We start from the raw sequence: 12,180 nt of genomic DNA on the forward strand, positions 1-12,180 counted from the left end.
ATTTACTCCTTGTCAGAACCGGAGCTGGCGGCACTAAGGGAATTCCTGGAAAACAAACCTAAAGAGGGGCTTCATTCAACAGTCCCAGTCTCTGCTCGGGGGCCCTTTGCTGTTTCATAGAATCATAGAGTTGGAAGGGGCCTTGTAGGCCATTGAGTCCAACCCCCTGCTGACAGCAGGAAATCCACAGCTAGAGCATCTCCCGCAGATAGCTGTCCAGCCTCTGCTTGAAGACATCCAGCGAAGGGGATCCCACCACCTCCCTAGGCAGTCGGTTCCATTGCCGAACTGCCCTTACTGTCAAGAAGTTCCTTCTAATGTCCAATCTGAATCTACGCTCCTGCAACTTAAAACCATTAGACCTAGTCCTCCCCTCTGGGGCAGCAGAGAACAAATCTGTACCCTCCTCTATGTGACAGCCCTTCAGGTACTTAAAGAGTGTAATCATGTCACCCCTAAGCCTTCTCTTCACCAGACTGAACATGCCAAGTTCCTTCAACCTTTCCTCATAAGACTTGTTCTCCATACCGGCTATCATCCTTGTCGCCCTCTTCTGAACCCGCTCTAATTTGTCTATATCTTTCTTAAAATGAGGCGCCCAGAACTGAACGCAGTATTCCAGATGAGGCCTGACTAATGCAGAATATAGTGGGACTATTACTTCCCTCGACCTGGAAACTATAGCTCTGTTTATGCAGCCCAAAACCGCGTTTGCCTTTTTTGCCGCAGCATCACACTGCTGGGTCATGTTCAACTTGCGATCCACTACAATTCCAAGGTCCTTCTTACATGCTTGTTAAGATGAAGAACAGAGAGCTATGCCTGTGTAACAACTACAGAGAGTTGAATAAGATTGCCATTCCCAACAGCTACCCTCTGCCGCTCATCACGGAGATGCTGGAGCGACTGCAGTCAGCCAAGATTTATACCAAGCTGGATTTGAGGGGAGCTTACAATCTGGTACGAATCAAGGGGGGGATGAGTGGAAGACAGCGTTCAAGACACGTTATGGACTGTTTGAGTACCTGGTCATGCCTTTTGGACTATCCCAGTCGCCAGGGGTCTTCCATAGCTTCACGAATGACATATTTAGAGACTATTTGGACTAGTTCATGATTGTGTATCTGGATGATATCCTCATCTATTCGGACTCCCCAGTGGAACACGTATGGGCAGTGCTACAATGTCTCAGGGAATATCATCTTTATGCCAAGCTGGAGAAGTGCAGCTTTGACCTGACCATGCTAGACTTTTTGGGGTATCACATTTCCCCCACCGGGGTGGAGATGGACCCAGGCAAGGTTCACTGTGTCCTCACGTGGCAGCCACCCCAAACAAAGAAAGACCTTCAGCGGTTCCTGGGATTTGCCAACTACTACCATTGGTTCATTGCTAATTATTCTAACAAGACTGCGCCCCTCATGGACTGCCTGAAAGGTCCGGGTCCCTTCCACTGGACTGACGCTGCGCAAGAATCCTTCGAAGAGCTGAAGGTGTGGTTCACCTCGGAGCCCATACTGCAACACGCGGACCCAGCACTCCCCTTTGTGGTGGAGACGGATGCATCAGACATGGCCATCAGCGTGGTGCTTTTACAACCAGCACGGGGGGGGGTGTATCTGAGACCATACGCTTACTTTTTGCGCAAGTTGACGATTTCAGAGCAAAACTACACCGTGTGGGAAAAGGAGTTGCTGTTCATTCGGGATGTGTTTGAAACTTGGTGACACCTTTTGGAAGGAGCACGGCACAAGATTGAGGTGCGCACTGATCATCGGAACCTGGAGAGCCTCCATACTGCCCGTAAGCTGAACTAGAGGCAGGTGTGCTGGGCGCAGTTCTTCGCTCCCTTCCACTTCAAGATCCATTACATTTCTCAGGCGCAGAATAAGTGGGCAGACGCCCTGTCCCACAAACCAGAATACCTGGAGAATCCGACTCCGAGACCACCGCAACTGATCATACCCCGTGAGAAGATGGTGGCAGGGGTGTGCCAGGACTCCTGGGTGGAGGATCTGCAGTTGGAACAAGAACAAGATCCACTCGTCCAGGAGAAGCGCTCAGAGTTAGAGGAGCAGCCTACTGGGAGTGTGGAGGGCTACATGCTGAAGGGGGTGTGCTGTACCATCACAACGCTGTGTACATGCCCCCCGGGGAAGTGAGAACCAAGGTGCTGCTGGGCACTTTGGATTCTTCAAAACTTTGCAATCAGTTGCGAGGGAGTTTTGGTGGCCTTGGATGAAGGGGAAGGTGAAGTGCTACGTCCAGTCCTGCCCCACCTGTACCAGAGCTAAACACATCATGGGGTGGCCAGCAGGACTCTTAGAGCCACTCCCTACCCCCCAGGGTCCTTGGCAGATGGTAACTATGGACTTCATCACTGACCTTCCCTCCTCGCAGGGGAAGACAACAGTGTTGTTGTTGGTGGATGCTTTTACTAAAATGGTTCATTTCATTCCGTGCACGGGACTCCCAAATGCATGAGACACGGCTCGACTGTATGTGCAGCACGTGTACAGGTTGCACAACCTCTCAGACAGTTTAGTTTTGGACCGAGGAATGCAGTTTATGGCTCAATTTTTGCATGCCTTGTGGCAACTGCTGCAGAGCGAACTGAGACTGTCATCATCTCATCACCCACAGACGGATGGTCAGACAGAGAGTGAATGTCACGTTAGAGCAAGATCTCCGTTGTTATGTCAACTACCAGCAGGACAACTGGGTGTCCTTTTTGCCCTTAGCGGAGTTCACTTACAACAATGCAGTGCACGCTACCATGCAACAGACTCCATTCTTCGCCAACCTGGGATACCACCACTGAACGTTCACCGCCCCACACGGCAGCCCCTCTGTTTCAGCAGCCGAGGACTTTGTGCAAGAGCTCCAGGCAATGCAGCAGCTGTTAAAGGAACAGGGAGGGTGAATGCGGACTATAAGAGAGTTACAGATCAACATTGACATGAGGGGCCTGTAATCAGTGTGGGAGACAGGGTGTGGCTGTACACACGTTACCTGTCTACATGGGGACACTGCCATGAGTTAGAAGATTGTAAGGTGGGCCCCTTTGAGGTGGAGGCTCAGATCAATCCAGTGGCTTTTTGTCTGAGGCTGCCTTCTTCCTTCAAGATACACCCAGTGTTTCATCATTCTCTACTTACTCTTGTACACCCTCCGGATCCCCACAGAATGCCAGAAGTGCCTCCGCCCCCCCATTGCAGTGAATGGGCAAGAGGAATATGAAGTGGATCAGATTTTGGACTCGCGGAAGCGCCGAGGGCAGCTTCAATATTTGATTCGCTGGAAGGGATATGACCAGAAGGCCGAGGACATTCATGCGGTGGACTTGGTGAGGGAATTCCATGATGCTTACCCGGACAAGCCCAAGCCCAGGAGGTGGGGGGAGATAGTGCATGGAGGGGGGGATGATGTTGCACCCCAGGTGCAAGAGGAGTTAGCACAGGGAGAAGAGTCAGATGAGGACAAGGTCCCTGGGAGTGTTGAAGGAGGGGGGAGCGCAGTCAGCACACAGACTCCCTCCGCCAGCCCCTCCATTGAGGCAATTCCCGCTCTGCCTGCGAGCCGCCTTCCTGAGCCGTTGGGAAGCGACCCTGTGGGCGTGCCAACCACGCCCCTGCTGGAATCCCCACCTGACACTTCAGACGCTTCCCCGCCAACAGCTTCCCACTCCCTGAAGTCAAGCCGTAACCTAGCAAAGCCCCTCTGTCAGATGGGCCATCGGAGGCTTGCCCCCCTTACCCCACACAAGACAGCATGAGAAAAGGGACCTTGAGAGGGTGGAACTTCGGAGGAGCCTTCATTTACGGGCAAAGTCCTTCCCTACTTAAGCAGGTGTCTGCCCAGGCTTCAGTGCTGATTCAACTCTTCCCACATGCTGCAGAGACTGTTTAGGTAGCTTAGCTAGGGAAAGTAGTGAGCTAGAGTAGACAGGTTTATGAAGCATGCTGCTTTGGATGTAACTATCACTCTAATAAAAAGAGAATTAAATCAAGCCTTGCCTCCGTCTCGTGTCTCGGGCTTTGGGCAGGACAAGATGTTTTGTTTTAATATATTTTAAAGTTTGTATTTATGATGTTTTAAAGTGTTTTTAGTGTTTTTGTTTGGGCTTCTACTGGGAGGAAGAGCGGGATATAAATAAAAATTAAATTAAAATTGGATAACTTTATCCTGAGCAGCCAGTGCATGTGTGATCTGCACCTATTTGAGAGAGTTTACACCCAGACTCCTTCCCTCCAAATGGAGCATGCAGGACGACAGGAGGGGGCAGAAAATAGCCTGCCCAGCGGCAGACAGTAAAGATACAAAGTAGTGGAGCTTCTTGGTGGATTGGTGTCAGGATGCAGGATTGGGATCCTAGCACTTCAGGGGATGAGGAGGAGATCATTTTCCCAGAGTTGGGTGAAGAGGGGGAGGGAGAACTCTCAGAGATAGTGTTGCCCAGCAACAGCCGAGGCCTTGAAACTCCAGCAGACAAAATTACAGACACCTCTCAGGAATTTCCCACGCTCACCCCCTTCACCGAGCCAGAGCAGTTAGACCAAGAAGGAGGGGGAGTTCAACTCCCTCCTCAGCCAGAGAAAAGCCCGCCTGAGGGACATGACGTTCACCCCCCTCTTTCTCCAATACCAGAGATAGAATCTTCAGAAGAGGAGGGGGCAGAACTTCCCCCCTCACCACGAACCCGGAGAAAACAGAAACGAGCCAGGGGGAGAGAGAGGAGTGGCGGGGAAGAAGGGCCCCTAAGGCGGAGTGAGAGAATTCGCGCCAGAAAGCCCCCTTAATAAGGACAAGGGGGGCGGGAATCCCTTTGTTCTGTCAACTCTCTTGCATGTTGCTGGACACGTGTATTGTGTTCCTTCATGAGAAGGCACAGCCTCTGTTTGGATATTACGTTAATAAAAACTGAACTGCTTTCACAACCTGGTCTGGTTACTGAGTCCAGTCCGAGACACGACAATTGGTGCTCCTTGTTTACAAGAAATGCGGTGGGAATCAGCTATAGATCTCCTCTACCCTGACTGAGCAACAGATTGTACATTGCCAACCCAACAGATGTGTTAAAAAAGGAGGTGGGGGCAAATATTACTTGTTCTGCCTTGTAAAACGCCTGGATATTATTCAGGAATATGTGCATCATATCATTTCTTCCTTTCCAAAGCTCTCTTTTCCTGCCTTTGTGATGATCATGCAGGCTTGGTTTTTGATGCATCCTCAAGGGCTGGGGAGCCCACACAACTCTCAGTGTACCTCTCTGCACTGCAGCAATGCTTTCCTGCATCACACCACTCCTCCTTCTCCTCCTCTGTTTTTAGAGAATGCCTTGCTTATCTCCTTATAGGAGCTGCTTCATGATCATGGATTCATATTCATTAATCAAGACATCCCCCCAAAAGAAATCTGGGGAAGAACAGAGGAGGAGCCAAAAAAGGAGAAGGGTGTGGTTTAAGAAAGGAAGAGTGGGGCCAAGGGCCCCCTGATATCCTATCCTATGCCCAGGGGCACCAAGAAACCTGGAACCGGCCCTGCCTAGAACTGTAGTCCATATAATTTGTTTATATAGCAGTGTTTTATATCATCCAGCTAGTTTACAGGGCTAGCTGAAGTCCTAAGAGCCATATGGGGGAAAAAGAAACTTCACACAGATGGCAGTCAATATCTCTCTTGTCTCTTGCTTGTTTCTCCTCCTCTTCACCCCACCAGAGTTGGTTCTTCCCCTGCCACTTTTTTCAAAGCCTCTCAGGTTTGCTTCTCTTCTCCCTTTCTCTTCAGCCACTGACCTCTTAACCTTCACCCCACAATTCTTCAGAACATCATGCATTTGCCACAGTTCGTCATCTCTTTCCTTGCTGGAACTTTGAATCACCACCTCCTCTGGCAAAGTTCCTACGCCTTTAACTGTTGCAGAACAGATAAGAAATTCAGCAGTCATTTTTCCTCAGAAGTCATGACAAAAGCTCCCATTAAATTTCTACATGTCATGTGATCATTGAAAGCACAGGAGAGCTCCTGGAGGGGGAGATATATATTTGCCTCTTCCCAAGTGCTTGGTTGTCAGAGCACTTCAAGGTTAGGGCACTATCGTCAATTGTTCTTGAATTCAACATAGCCTCACAAGCCACCTCTGGTACTGAGTGTGTTTAAAAAAAAAAGCAGTAAGACTATGATGCCCTGTGCCAGTTAGTCCTGAAATAAACACTGTGTTTATTAATACACACTCGTTACACTGTAATGTCGCTGATTTGTCCTTTCAGAATTTACTGATTCAGATCATCAGGATGGATTAAAGAAAGGATGAAAATAAAATCTCTTCTCAAAGTATCATTGACCATATTCAGCAATTTGGAGGAGGGGGTACTTAATTAAAGTTATCCCTATTGGAATCTTCTTTCCAGCTTGAGGGTATTAGTTATAACATGCTATCTTACCCTTTCCACGACTCCACAAAGTATATTTGTATAAAATTCTCCCTGCCCTGGAACAAAGTAGTGGTTTGACCACACGCAGCAAGCCAGTCTCAGCCTTCTAGCCCAGCAAGAAATAAAGAGGCCGTATTTCTCTTGCATGTTGAAAGAAGGTGTTCTGTGTGTTGGGATTTCAGCGGTAGGCCTGGACTATATCCATGACTGGGTATACTTAAATAAGAATTAAATTATCCCGAAAGAAAGTGATATCTGTGTTCAGAATGAACTTTGTACTTTTTTCCTGAGCAAAATATTTTTGCAGTATTTTTGAGTATGTTGGCAAGAATAGGGGTAATTCAGGCCAAGGAAGGGGGAATTTCAGTCAGGGTGGTTAGTGAAATGGAATTGGGCGGAGTCATGGCTTCTTCTGTGTTATCATTTAAATAACACTTTGGTAGCCCAGTTCTAAGCATGTCTTTTCTAAGAAGTTGATTTCACTTTGATTTCAGTGGAATTATCTTCTAGATTACATGGGTTTAGGATTGCTGCCTTAGTTTGCAAAGTGCTTCCCAACCTTTGTACCTGCTCACAGGTATTCCCATTTTTCATGTGTGGAGACTGAGTCTGTATACACAAGATACATTTAAAGCACATGACTTCCCCCAAAGAATTCTGGGAACTTGTAATTTAAGGGTCCCTAACAAGGGATGGGGATGGGGAACGGGAACTTTTTTTCTGTCAAGGGCAGCACTCCTTTGTTAAAGTGTTAAAGTGATAGCAGGTAGGGCTGAAGCCAGTGTCGGGTGGGGCCAGAGCAAGTGAGCACCACTACCCCTTTTTTTCTCTTTAGTTCTCTACCGACCCCCTTCTGAAAGCAGTGAGGAGAAGGGCAGATTGCTCTTGCCAAACTGCTTGCATTCTCCCCACCCCTTTCATCGCTGCATCAATTTTCAGCTTTCCACCTTCCCCCCCGCCCTCCTTATCATCCCTCATGGTTCTCCTCCCCCCAGCATGAAATTAAGCCAAGGGCTACATGTTTTCAGCACTGGTGGCACCAGTGTTGTGGAATGCCCTTCCTGCTGAAATAGGGGAGGCCCCAACAGTAATCACATTCCACCAGCTCTTGAAGACACACCTGTTAGGCAAGTATTCCCCTGAACTTGAGCTAGGGATCTAATTGTATTGATTGTTTTGAACTGTTAATCTTTTTAACTGGCTTATTTTATTTTTAAATTATGGATGTTTGTAATGCTTTGATGGGACTTTTATTGTATATTTTAATCTGTATAGATTTTGTAATTGATTTTATACTTGTAGACCAGTAGTTCCCAACCTTTATGAGTATGGGACCCCCTTTATAAGCTCAAAAAAAAATGTGACACCCCCTATGCTCATTGTAATTTTAGCCTCTGTTAATTGAAAATGGTGCGTGGCAAAATCACATCCCCAAATATCCCTTTCCATGAAAGCTCCCTGCAGACAGGGAGGTGTTGCTTTCTTTTTTAATGCAAAAGTCCAATGAAATTGGGATCCCCCTCTGCCCCCCCCCGCAGTCTGAAGATGTACAGTCCTGTCTTCCAGCACCAGTGGGTTACAGTGTTGGACTAAGATCCAGGTCCAAATCCCTACTCAGCCAGCCATGAAGCCCTCTGGGTGACCTTGGGCCAGACACAGTCTCTCAGCCTGACCTATCTCACAGGGTTGGTGTAAGGATGAAATGGAAGGGGGGGGGAATATGTGCACCACCTTGAGCAGCTTGGAGGAAAGGTGGGATAAAAATGCAATAATAAATAAATAAATACATTTCAGCTGTGGTATGTGGACCCCAGCCTCAGCCAAGCTGCTGAGCTAATAATAATAATAATAATAATAATAATAATAATAATAATAATAATAATAATAATAGGTGCAATGTGGTACGGGTGAGGATGCTAGATTGTGAAGACAAAAGGGTGGATAGATTTAGTGCTTTTAGGCCTTGGGATGATCATCGGAACTGATGATTTGGTTAGCTTGCACTTGGGGAATGAGAGTGGAGCAGAAGACATACACACAAACACTCCTGCCCTACCTGCAGGCAGGCATGCATGCATTTGGGCATGCGGGAGGGGGCAAGTCCTCAATTGCCACAGCATCTTGGAGAGAGATGGGGTGGCAGCGTGTAGGTGGAAGAAAGGGGGGATCCTGGCACACACATTTAGCCTCAGAGATGGGGGGCAAGCAACTCCTGAGCTTCCTCCCTGTTCCTTGGCTCCATCTGGGCCAAAGGTGAGATCTGAGTGGCCTCACAAATAAGGTCAATTTTTAAAAAGAGATGTTAGTGAATCAGGAGTTAAGAAAAGCAGGCGGGCTGGCTGCCAGGAAGGAAGGGGGAAAGCAGCCTTTAGTTGCCGCTTTGCTTCTTATTGCTTCATGAAAAGCCCTCCTCCCGTTCTGAGCAAGGGTGTCATCAGCAGCAGCAGTGCGAGGAGATTGGAGCTGACAATAGTAATCCCCTCTTTTTCCTGGTAGCTCCACCTCAGCCTCCTTTGGCATCTGTCATGTGTTTTATAGGTAGATGCCTGCCTTCGGTGCGCCTAAAAGATGCTCTGGCGTTTCAGCAAAAGTCCTCCCCTCTTGTTTGGAGCAAGGGGGAGGAGTTTGCAGCAGCAGTGGGGAGCAGACAGTGTCCATGGAATAAACACTTAAAAAAAATCATTACTGTTTGCGGCCCTCTGGATTACTTCACGGTTGCCAAGTTGGGAACCATTATTGTAACCACTTAGAAGCCATTTTGGCATGTAAGCAGTATAAATTAATAAATAATAATAGTAGTAATAATAATGATGTCACCCTTGGGCTTTCTCTAAAAATCTAAAGCGTGGTGTGTGTGTTGTCCTCGTACAGGGAGAAAGCTGTAGCTCAGTGGTAGAGCACATGCTTGCATGAAGAAAGTTCCAGATTCAACCTCTGGCATCCTTTTATTTTTATTTTTTTTAAAGGATGACTGGTAACACAGCTGGGACCTGGAAAGCCACTACCAGTGTAGATAGTCTAATGGCTTGATTTCGTATAAGGCAGCTTAATCTCTCCAAAAGGACTATCTGCCCTTGTACCTCTTAGCATACTCAAGTTCACTAGCAGAGCTTGGAATCTTGTACATAGAAAACATGTCCCCAAATCTACCCATTGTATAACCCATTCTGTCTAGTTAATCCCCATCTAGGGATCGCCAACTTTGGACCAGAGGGCACATTTTGAATGTTCAGAAAATCCTGTGGTTGCCAGTCACAAAATGGCTGCCATGAGGGTGTGGCATAACACAAAATAACAGTCATTGCTGCTTCCCTTGTCCTGGACAACCTCAGGCTTCCTATGGGACATCAGCTGTGTCCTGACTATGGAGATCACACCAAATCAAATCAAATCAAATTTTATTGTGCAGTCATAGACCCAATATACAATTGATTAAAGTTTCAGATTAAAACAAATAAAACGAGACGATACAGAATCATCAGCTAAAAAAATTAGTCTACAACAATCAGTCATAATGTTAGGTACCATTTTTACGTAGGCTCTGAGCTAGAATTAGAAACTGGGCGACTGATTCGGTGGTACGCTTGTCTATCAGACAGGAGATGGTTCACTAACCACTTGGTGGGCCTGCCAGGAAAAGCTTCGATACATGGCGAAATAAATCTGGCACGTACATCTTTATATAAGTCACAGGTAAAGAAGAACATGAGCAATTGTTTCTACCTCCCCCTTCTTGCAGATACAGAGTCGTTTTTCATATGGAATTCCTTGAAAGCGGCCCTCTAAGACCGCCGAGGGGAGGCAGTTGAATCTAGCCCTGGCAAACAGATGACGAAAACTCGGTATGGTCAAATTGGCAAGATAGGCCATGGGTTTAGGGAATGGAGGGCTTAGGCCAAAATAGAAAGGGGAACAAGTTTTACGAGCACTGGCCATTGAATATTGGAGGGCTATATCCTTGATACACTGGCCAATAGTGTGATTAGCAGAGTCAAGATCCATAAAGGAAAGCAAATCCAGTGATAGGCCAAGTAACTTTACTTTCTCATTAAAATGTTTGGACCAAGAGCTGAGGTGAGGGTCTTTCCAAATTAAATTTAGGTAGCCTAAAGAATGGGTAGCATAAGCAGCTTTGGTCCAGAATCTGAAAGCATAAATCCAGGCAGAGCATTCAATGGAATTTAAGCCCGCTTCGAGGCGGAGGCCAGCTGCCGAGGCACATCGAGGCATTCTGAATATAGAGCGCAGGAAGATCGAAAGTATCGATTCCACTTTGGCATTAAAGCTAGAAACCCATAATGGAATACCATAGAGGAGTTGAGGGAGGATTTTAGCTTTAAAAGTCTGGAGAGCAGCCAGGATATACTGGCCGCCCTGGGTAGAAAAAAATCGAAGAATGGCCTTAGAGGTGTTACGGGCAGTTTGAACTGCAATTCGGATGTGTGTAGACCAGGAGAATGTCGCACAGAACAAGATCCCCAGGTACCTGTACTGTTTGACTTGATCAGTCTTTTGGCCATTTATTACCCAAGAATGGATCGCAGAGCGCCGAGAGAAAGCCATAATTTTTGACTTATTGAAATTGATGGTAAGGGAGTTTGTGTCACAATAAGTCATAAAAGCACGTAAGAGGTGTTTTAGGCCAATCTTCGAGAGGGACATTAATACAGTGTCATCTGCATAAAGCAGTAAAGGACACTTAGTATCGGCCAGTTTGGGAGGATGGAAGTAATCAGCAAGGCAGTATTTACTCAGATCATTGATAAAAAGATTGAATAGGGTAGGGGCCAGTATGCATCCCTGACGTACTCCTTTTGTGGCAGAGATAGGATTTGTCAGACTACCATCCATGCCACATTGCACACGAAGTGTTGTATGCTGATATAAACGGCTAATCAAGAACAAGAGTCTCTTATCAATTGATGTCTGGGATAATTTAGTCCATAGTAATTCTCTCGGGATGGAGTCAAAGGCGGTCTTCAGATCGATAAAGGCAACATATAAACCATTACCGAAAGAGCATCTATACTTCTCTGCCAGATGGTTCAATACTGCACAATGATCAATAGTAGATCTGCCCTTTCTAAAACCAGCCTGCTCTCTACCCAATATATCCTCTTCCTCTATCCAGGAGGTCAGTCTCACATTTAGAAGGTTAGCGTAAATCTTTCCCACCACTGACAGAAGGCTAATGGGTCTATAGTTGGTGGGGTCGTCCCTATCCCCTTTTTTATATACTGGGATAACAACCGCCTCAAGCCAAGCTTGGGGAAACTTGCCCGTCAGGTTAATCAAGGTGAAGAGGTTGGCCAGTACTGGGGCCCACCAGTCTATACGCATTGTTATCAGTTCAGGAAGAATTGAATCAATCCCCGGGGCCTTACCAGTTTTTAAGGACTTAATCAATGTAACTATCTCGGATTGTTCAATTGGGGGCCAAGCTGGCAACGCGCTTATGTCTATAATAGTTGGCATACATGAAGAGTAGTCTGAGGAATTTGCAAACAAAGCGGAGAAATGGTGTTCCCATATAGTGGGTGGGATGTTACATTGGGAGTTAGAAGAAGAGCCCAAGGCACCTGTAACCAAGGACCAAAAGAGCTTGGAGTTATTATTTAAAGAGGCATTTATTAGAACCTTCCATCGCTCTTGAACATCTTGTCGTTTTTTGCTAGCAATCAGTAATTTATATTTCCTTTTAATAAGGTAATATTCCGATGGCAGTGTATTTACATTATCGTTTCTA

The 12,180-nt window shown here is 46.7% G+C and overlaps 1 protein-coding gene across 6 annotated transcripts in view; it reads left to right on the plus strand.

Moving 5' to 3' along the window:
- The window catches only part of SLC29A1 (solute carrier family 29 member 1 (Augustine blood group)), a 128,122-nt gene that overhangs the window by 76,820 nt on the left and 39,122 nt on the right, over window positions 1-12,180 (plus strand). The gene's annotated exons all lie outside the window — the stretch shown is intronic.

This window comes from Rhineura floridana, chromosome 4 (assembly GCF_030035675.1).
Source record: "Rhineura floridana isolate rRhiFlo1 chromosome 4, rRhiFlo1.hap2, whole genome shotgun sequence".
Lineage (NCBI taxonomy): Eukaryota > Metazoa > Chordata > Lepidosauria > Squamata > Rhineuridae > Rhineura > Rhineura floridana.